The following is a 9,985-nucleotide window of genomic DNA, read 5'->3' as shown; positions in this document are numbered from 1 at the left end:
AAGTAATTGCATATTTAATTAAGTCGAAATATAAAACTTAGTTATTTTAATAATTTAAAAAATAAAAAACTGACAAACATTTCAATTTAATTTATGGTTGGAACAAAAGACAGTTATTTTTCATTAATTGAAATATTGCAATGCAGAGTACTTCCCAAAATACGCCGAGAGTATTCCTGATGATGAAACGAGCGTTGCTTCATCGAACGCAGCTAAAGAAAACAATATCTATGTAGTTGGTGGTACGATGCCTGAAATAGAGGGCGATAAATTGTACGATACCTGTACTATTTGGGGTCCCGATGGAACTTTGACAGCAAAACACCGAAAGGTAAGTAATATATTCCTTTATGGCTTTGAATTTGAAAATATTGGGGTGAAGAAAGTGACTCTATCTAGGAATAATTTAGGAATATACATATGTACATACGTATACTATAACCAATTCTATAATTTACGGTTTATAAAATACGTTATGATACGGGAAACGCCCATTTTTGTTGTAATGTGTAATATAAATTTTGCACATACTTAAAATATTGTTCTACTTATTTTTTCTCCTTTTTAAACATTATTAAATGATAAGATTTTTTAATAAAAGAAAGTGATAAAAACGCTGTCAGTTATTAAATAAAAAATAATTAAAGTTTAGGAGTTGGTAACTTTGATATTAAATTACAAAAGTTGCAGCAATAGAATTAGCGACCACATTTTTATGTTATTGGGTACATCTATTCGACATCGACATTCCTAATAAGATTACTTTTCGAGAGAGTGATTCACTCAGTCCTGGTAACTCCCTAACGACGTTCGATGTGAAGGGCTGCAAAATAGGTATTGGCATTTGCTATGATATTAGATTCGAGGAAATGGCACGCATTTATCGGAACAAAGGTACAGTAACTTAATCGATCAATACTTAACTAGCAAAAAATTAAATATCTTTCTTAAATATATTCTATATAAAATTAATATAATCTGTAACTCTGTATAAAAAGAAGCTTAATTTAAAAAAACCAGTATATTTGCTGAAAATGAAACAAATAAAAGAATTAAAAGCACAATAAGAGGACTGTCCTCGCATATTCAGAAATGATGGAATGTGAACCGTGCAACTACGAAGTTAATTGGTATTCGGTGGCTTCATATTTCCTGCTTCTCTGGGTTAGGTTGCCAAATGCTGATATATCCAGCGGAATGATAATCAATTATACGTTGCCTGCATATCACCGGCTCGTGTTCCTTAAGCAAGTTACGTCGCATGGGGACATACACAGTTGACCAATCCCTGGGGAAAGATTCTTTACGATTTGGAAACTCAAGAGAATATGGCAGTCACCGATATCGGTAATTTACAGCTTAAAATTAAAAGCGAGAGATCCATGATGTAATTAATTTTTAGTCTCGTTAATTTATCGATTTAGCCATCTTCCTCTGTATTTGTTGAATTTATTAGTAAGCATTACTTATTACTTCGTATGTTTCTTTTTTCTATCAGATCTAAAAGTTGTTGAGGAAGTAAGGGCTCAGATACCTACATTTTCTCAGAGACGTACAGATTTGTACGACACTGTCTGTAAGAAGGACTAACTCTACACTAAAACAGAAAATGTTTTTTTATAATATTTCTACTACGATATCCTTTTTTTGTGAATTATTACTAATTTCTTATCATTTGTACTGAATGAATGACTCAATTAAGAAAACCAAAACGTTATAAATAATAATCTGTATATCTTGTGTATCAACATGTAATTGGATATTATAATAATATAGGATAATAATATAGGAGAATAATAATATAGAAAAAAATACATGCTTTTAAACACCTTTAATATCGATCACATAAATTGTTATAATTCACAATGATTACGCATACATAAAAGACCCCTTGATAGTAAAATTTACGATCAAAAGGCAATTACGTATCGTTTAACAACATTTAATTTATAACACCTTTTAAACATTTAGACAGATTAACACATAACACTTCTTATATATATATACATCAATTCGAAGTTATCAGCTTGGAGAAATTGGTCGATTAATACCTGTAGATTGTCTGTCTCGATGAAAGACTTAAAGAGAGCAAAAACATGATAATGCCGCTAATATAATATTCCTTCTTTCTTGTATCTGTCTGCCTCTCAGGTCGTTTTACTAATTACAATAAGTAATTTCGACTTCTTTGCGCTCTCTTTTAACGCATTCGAGACCGAAAGAAATTCATATCAGTCAGTAGGCAAGGGTATAGTATACATATTTTATATATAACTTATGTAGTAATGTATATATCATGTTAATTTCATATTTTTTTCAATATAGAATTATTATATATATATATATATATATATATATATATATATATATATATATATATATATGACTGTACATAATACATTATAGAATAACATAGTATATAATTTTATATTTTAAAAATATGAGGCATACTATTTAAGATTGTCATCGATTTAAAATCAAAGTATGAAAAGGATACCCTGGAGAGAGTAAAACACAGAATCATTCTAACTAAACATTCAGATCGTACCGACACCTAGGTATCGTCTTACAATTAAATCTCGGTCTCGAATGGATTAAAATGAAATACATACTTGCAGCTTCAACATCTTCAATATCGAGGAGATTCAAACTTTACAAATAAATGTAAATTGCGATGTAAAACAAAGCGATGTAAAAAGGGAAAAAGGAGGAAAGAAGGAACAGGGAAGCAAAGAGAAGAAACGAATTTTTCATTTTCTCTTGCCAGGAATATAAGATGCTAAGTAATCTTCCTAAGTAATCTCCTCCAGCTTTTTCTAGTTTGATCAATAATTATTAGTACATGTTAGGAAAACAAATAGAATTTTTGTTCTCAAGCGAGGTATAATTTAAATTTTGTATGTACACAAAAATGTTAAATATCTGTAATAAACATGGTACAATCAATTTTTTTACATAAAATTATATTGTATAGGCTATTGTTATTTAAACATTCTAAATTGGATGAAGAAAAAAAATGACGCAAATAAAACGTAGGACATTTTAATTAAAGAGACTAATATAGAGATTTATCTACTTAACTGTGATTAAATCATCTCCACTTAACGCTCTACCTCTTCTATTAATTATGCTTCGTTAAACTATGATTACAGAGGATGGGTTTTTTGATAAAATGACATTCTGACAAATATATATAGATCGATATATATAGATATAGATAGACAAATATATAGATTCTTACAACAGTAGTTATGAATGAACAGTAGATATTGTATCAATTCCGTTCTTCAGAAGCTTCATTTGTGAAAAGACAATTCGCCAGAATATGGATTCACTGTAGTTATAGCTATAGGATTTCAATCTAGTTGACAGACTTGCTTTACGTAGAGAATATCTGTCTCTTGTTCTACCTTATCGCGATTCTCTCCTCATCTTATACGCTTTGTCGAGCAACGTAATATTGGCATATATCTCGGCTCTGGTTACAATCATTAGTTTCCGCCTAAACGGTTAGAATCACATAGCTCGCGCTCTACTCTCGTTTATTCAACATTCAGGCCATATGGTCGCATGCGACGAGTTTTATGTTAATTCCGACCGATTACAATACCTTTCTTTCGTTTACAAGGAACGACGAGACTGACAGTTGCGTGATTTCCAATGCAAAAGCCGCGATATCTGCACGATAACCTAACCTCAACCGATTTTATTGTACTATTCTTATGTGGACTTCGTTTGTACCACTTTCGTAACAAAAATAGAATACGTAGAACACAGCATTCCATTATGCGATATTGTCGATTCCTAACATCCGAAAAATCAGAGATAATTATTTCCCTACAGTTGTACATTTGTGTGAAAAATTACGAACGTAAAGTTGTTTGGTGCATGCACAGTCCTCCCCTCCCCTGCATTTGCGTGGACATGCTAGAAAGATTCACTTTTCCACGGTGAAACTGTATGTATTATAATTTCATTTTTACAAAGGTCGAACATCCTACTATGCATAAATTTAATATTAATATAAGCAGGTTTCGTGTTAAGTATTACATCTGACGTATAAGCACACGTGTGTACGAGCCTTGGTTTTAAATGTCTTATAGTAGACACCGACAAGATTATTCAGTTGGATATCTGACTCAACATCAATATTTTACTAGGAGATAACATGTTAAGAACACGTTGGTGGATGGCATGGGAGATGATGAATGAAGACATACTTCTGTGAGATACATAAAATAGTAGTCAGACCGTATTTTGGCGCTTGAGGACAGCAACAGCTTTTTTTTTTTTATTTATTTGTTGGAATTACAATCAATTCTCCCGTTGAGAATTTCCAGTAATTTTTCTGGCGTGGCGCAGTAACATGGCTGTTTACTTACAATAAGTTAATACTTATTATAGATAGGTATAATTTATAAGTATTATAAGTAAGTGCATATGCTTAATTTGGATAATTAAATGAATCTAACATTTAGGTCTAGCGGGTAGTGCCTCTTCAGCCTGCAAATCTAGTCCGTCGTATCGAGTAGTCCAGTGATTAGGGGGTTTCGGTGTTTCTTGACTCTTTTGCTATATCTGTCGCTATATTTTGCTATTTCCTCTTTGACTGTAGGTATCTTGAGGTCGCGATGGATGGTTTCGTTGGTAGCATACCAAGGTGCGTCTATTAAGGCTCTTAGAGTTTTCGATTGGAATCGTTGTAGTATTTCGATGTTGGAGTTACTTGGACAGCAACAGCTGGTGATACTGTCATACACCTCCATTTATAAACTTTCGAAAATCGATGTGACCTTCAAACTTTAGTGTATTCTGTTTCACAGCACAAAATGTTTCCGAAACGTAAGTTTATTGTTACAATAAACTTGACTAGTGGCTCTGAAATACTATCCTTGAAAAAACAATGGGGAAATTGGAGCAAAAGCAGAAGGAAATAAACAAAGACCTTGTTGGTTCGTAAAAATAAAATATGCTACAGGAAAAACTTTTTCCAACGGATTGAGATGCGACAAGCTTTAAAAGCTATGACGCGAATCGAGCGTTTGTCTACAAGAGCGCATTTTCGGTGGATATATATGTCGGAATGACATTGGGGATAGGGTTGTCGGTGTTTGAGGAGTCTTCATTGAAGGTAGCCATCGTTGCGGTGTAACGAAGATACGATTTATTGACACAGGTATGAATAACACAGGTTTGACAATCTACCACGGCGGTGAGACGTCCGCGACACTAGTGACAGTGGTCTCCGGTTCGATAACGAATCCGCGGCCAACGGGATGACAGATGGGCGTTCTCGCTGAATCTAAGTCTGATTCGTAAAAATAATTGCTGAGCGTAAAGACGTTACTCTTTGGTCGACGGGAGCGCGTAAAAGAATGCCCGTCCCGTCCCGATGATGCCACAGAGGAAAACTATAATGGGGTGTGTCTAAGGACACGAGATCATCGGATTCGTCGAGGAAAGCCTTCGTTTAGGAAGTAAGGGAAATTGACGTTGCTGCTAATTGGTCAATCTCCATATCGGTGGTTAGAAAAAGATGTTAGCCGCCCTCGAGGGAAAATTGCTAGTGGGAGACGCCGCTCGTTGAAAAATATGTCTCCCCTATCTTCCCGTAGTTGGGACAAAGACTGTTTGTCTGTTTGAAGGACTTTAGTTAACTAAACCTTAAGATTTATAACGGGCCCTCGGGCTAGCCGAACATGTACTGCGGAGACGCATCGACATCTGGCAATCATCTTACTCGAAGAATAGGGTCTGCGTGTGGCGAGTCACGGGACAGAAACCGTTGGAATGTTTACTGTCGCGTGTCGCCACGAATATTTCTTTTAAGGAGAGCTATAGAATTACTCCATACCTTTGTTAGGCAAAGCGTTCATCCCTTGACCGCGGCTACGTTGGGCGACAGACTGTCACCTCGAGCCAAAGCTCACCGTCACTAATCTCGAACAATTACAATCGGATTGAATAACTACAATAGTTTAGTTACAGTTATAGTAGACTTTAGATTGCAATGTTGCGGGGCTATCCCAAGGTTCCGGTGTCCTTTCATCTCCGACATATATTTAACTATATATATTAACTATATATTTTTCCCAGGAACAGTAAGATTTTAACGATACAACTTTATCAAGAGATCTTAATGTCATAAACGGTATCGAAACTTCGTAATTGATATTGTTAAGGAAGAAAATATTGGTAATCTCCTCAAACGACGAGCGCGTGATATTCACAATTAGAACTCGATATCTTAGCTTCTTATAATATCCTAATAAAATGTTATTTATCGATTACAATTGTCCTGTCGTATTTTATTGTGTTTGCTTTATAAATGTGAACTTTATTCAAAAAGAGTTCATCGATATAACGGTATTGAAGAGAACTACTCGAGAAACTATATCTAGCCCTTGGATGGAGGGATTGCTTGCTTCTTACAATCGAATAATTGGAGTGTAACTAGAAACACGAACGGTAATTTAGCAATGGAGAAGAACTTTAGAACGACAGCAATTTTCTTCTTGTTTCTTTGAGAAAGGCACCGTTCATTTTATGTTTGACGAGAATAGGGTTTGTTGGACGAATTTGATTAGAAAGGAAAGATCTTTAACAAATATTCTTCCCATTGATACATTCCTATATTTTTTATTTAATTATTTGAAAATGCAATTTTGCATATACCTATGTGCAATTATATACTATAATCGCAGGCGTTTCTTTAAAATGATGTACTATTGAAACAAGGCAAAGTATCGTCGAATTCTTCTAGATTCAATTTCTCAAAAGAATGGCTCTATTGATTAACCAAACATAGTTCCCATAAGCATATACGTACTTCTCAGAAAAGATAGTTATATCTAGATCAATATTACTCCCCACAGTGACCTATATGTCAAAGAAAAAAAAGACACATCAAGTATTAAATCATACTACTATTACGTCCACTATCTCTACAAATCCTCCACTCTTGGAAAAGTCTATCTTATTCAAACGTAACGTAACTCAAATTAAATCTTTTCCATCATCATAAATACGAAACATTTATAAAATTATCATCTTCGATTATTTACTCAACATCTAGCTAACAAAATCTTCTCCATCGCCGTACCCCTTAATCCTGACCGCGTACAATTAACGTATGAATAGTTAATTTATTGAAATTTAAACGACCATTTTACGCTACTTGTACTCGAATGATTTTAGGATCTTGCTGTATCTCTTGCACAGTGTTATACTGACAGGCGAGAAACATAGAAACGTAACTTCCGATCCACTGATTTACCCTAAACACACGATGATAGGTTATACGGTGGACGCAATACAGAAGCGTTTCCGATGCAATTCGAAGGTGCGTTGTTACAATGGAGTTCATCGATCCATAGTGACTATTTCCCCGCCAACTACAGCCTGTAATAACGGAATAGCCAATAAAGTATATCCTGTCGATTTAATCGTTACCCCCACGGTGCACCGCGCGCACGGAGATCGGATCGGTGATTTTCACGTGATGTTTCGCAAATCGTGAGGCGCTCGCGTGATTCGCGCGTTTTAAGTGTTCCCGCTCTTCCCGTCCGATAGAAAGAGAAAGGGAACAGGGGGTGGAAGGAAGAGGGAAGATACGTGATGCGAGTTCAACCTGCCGCGGGAACCTTTAAAGAAGGTCGGTGCAACGGGAGAGATGTAATTTTAATAAATTGGAGAACAAGTCATTGTAAAAGATTGATATTCAGATGTTGGAGATGCAGCAGATTTACAACTCGCTGGAATTAAGTTAGTTAAGGCGTTGAAAACCTAACGTCTTTTCAAAGGCGTTTGCCGCGTTTCTTTTCAAATCAAAATACATACATACGATACGTACAATGTATGCGCCTAAAGTTTTAAAGTTAATTTCTATTCAAGGAATGGACTGTTTTATTATAGATTTAGGAAATTGAAAAGAAGCAATTGCTTGTTTCTAAGAAAGAATCGCGAGAAGTACAGTTAGAAACTGTATTGTGAATCACTTTTCCTGGTTTCCGTAACGAGGAAGTGAAAAAAAAAACGCAGACAAGTCAGCGTTTACCGCAGCTAAATGGAAGATATGCAGGTACGAGTCGTTACAGTTTTGTCGTTGCAACGATTCCCGCTGCGTAATTTGATAATGAACAGTTGAAAAATAGCAGCGTTGTATCCGTACTCTTTAATATCCCATTATATGGAAGTTAACGACCGGAAAATACACCGCTCGACTACTTGAAGGAAGTAGCTCATGAGCAAGTCTTTTGTATCCTCGCAATGGTATAATTCCTGTAACGTCTCGTTCTCGGAGGATTTATTTCGTTGATTTGTACTTGTTTATTGCTTTTGTGTTTTCATGAATGGAGCATGTCGCATGCGAATCGTAATATGGTTTTAATGGCGTTTCGACTTCAATGATATCAGCGGCTGATTGCGCTTCCCGTAAGAAGCTTCCAATCATTATGTATTTTAGGAACAACAGATAAGGATATTTAGAGAACGAATTAATTATTCAATTGTTCGCGCAAGAAATACCTGTCTCTTTTTCGAAAGTTATAAATGCTGTTTTCAAAGAGTTCCTTAGCTCACCATAAACCAGATAAGAATCTTTGGTTCCATCTAGAAAAAGAAACCTTCAGATCAAACCGAAAGGGGTTCGGATTATATTTTCTAATCGTATTTGTATATTTCTTTTTACGGTCAGCTTGTCATCCACGTACAATCGAACAGAGAGTCCATTAATTATTTCCCTTCGACTTGTTTCAGGGGGAGCATCTCGGAAGCCATGCCGGCTGACGAGTTCGCTGGAAATCGAAACAGAAGCAAACCAAGACTGCAACCACCTTAACGAACCGCTATTATCACTGGCAAGGTCATCGGGCAGACCGGATCTAATCATGCTCACGCCGACCATGCTTCCTGTGCACTCGTTCCTCTTTCTTAACGACGTCAACCAGAAGATCGGATGGTAAAAAATTCGAAATCGAGTTGATTGAAAATCTCAAGGAATATTAAAAAAAAAATACGAATAAACAATTTGATATAGAAATCATCCATTTTGGGCAAAGAAAAGAAACAATCAGAAAAAGGAATAACCACAGAAGCTCTGAATTTCATTGCTTCCTAATGGTACTTCCTTGGATATTTTTACATTCTGGAGGCGTGAACGAACTCTGAAAAACAGAAACGACTTCTATCGGATGATCGAAAGAACTACCTGGACACTGAGTATAATTATTCACACGTGCGGATGCCATTTCCGGCATGTTTCTCCATGAAGAAGGTCAGCTTCAGTTTTTGCCACTTGTAGATAGAAGTTGAAGTGGCGGACGTCTTAACGAGGTTGCTAGAATGTCAAAGAAATAGATGAGGGAAATATTATGAAGATATATTTATGAATATCTAATTGAGCATTTAATTAAGAACTTAATCGAAAGACCAAAATAAGTTGGTTCTTGAGACCAAGTACCTATCTAAGTATAATAGTCTTTTGTACTTACGGTTTAGTAAGAGGACTCGAGTAAAACGATTACTCGTTAAAAGGAACAATAGAATAATCATGCCTCCGCAGACGGTGGTCTCTGCTTTCATGCCTCATCGCGGAGAATCTCAGCGAAAAAAGTATCCCGAAGCGTGAGCTGAAAGGTGGCTATGTAGGCTGCCTAGTGAATGCCGTCGCCATGGTGGAGCTGGCGTGTAGCAACTCCCTAAGTCCAGGAACCTAATCCCGCGTCAGAAAGACAAAATTCGCTACGGAGAAAAGTAAACAAAAATATATATATATAGGAAAGAAGAGACAAAGATTAAAGATCGTTAAGAATTAAAGGTAATTTAATGATAAAAGAGAGAAAGAATTGTGTAAAAATTCTACTGGGAAAGAAAAGAAAGAAGAAGCCTCCAACGAGAAAGACGTGCTCAGAAGCGAGTCCCGCGTAGCGCCATGTAGAGGAGCAGGAAGAAGCGCAGTCTTCCTCAGGCATTCCAGCGTCGAGTA

The 9,985-nt window shown here is 35.9% G+C and overlaps 1 long non-coding RNA gene across 1 annotated transcript; it reads left to right on the top strand.

Annotated features, from left to right (window-relative positions):
- Positions 1 to 1,199: 1,199 nt before the first annotated feature.
- Positions 1,200 to 2,964, top strand: LOC126875759 (uncharacterized). Its single transcript, XR_007693650.1, has 2 exons — positions 1,200 to 1,347; positions 1,499 to 2,964. It is a non-coding gene; the product is annotated as an uncharacterized LOC126875759 (long non-coding RNA).
- The last annotated feature ends 7,021 nt before the right edge of the window (positions 2,965 to 9,985 follow it).

This window comes from Bombus huntii, unplaced genomic scaffold (genome assembly GCF_024542735.1).
Source record: "Bombus huntii isolate Logan2020A unplaced genomic scaffold, iyBomHunt1.1 ctg00000057.1, whole genome shotgun sequence".
In the NCBI taxonomy this organism is placed as follows: domain Eukaryota; kingdom Metazoa; phylum Arthropoda; class Insecta; order Hymenoptera; family Apidae; genus Bombus; species Bombus huntii.
This window is presented reverse-complemented; position numbering and strand designations above follow the sequence as displayed.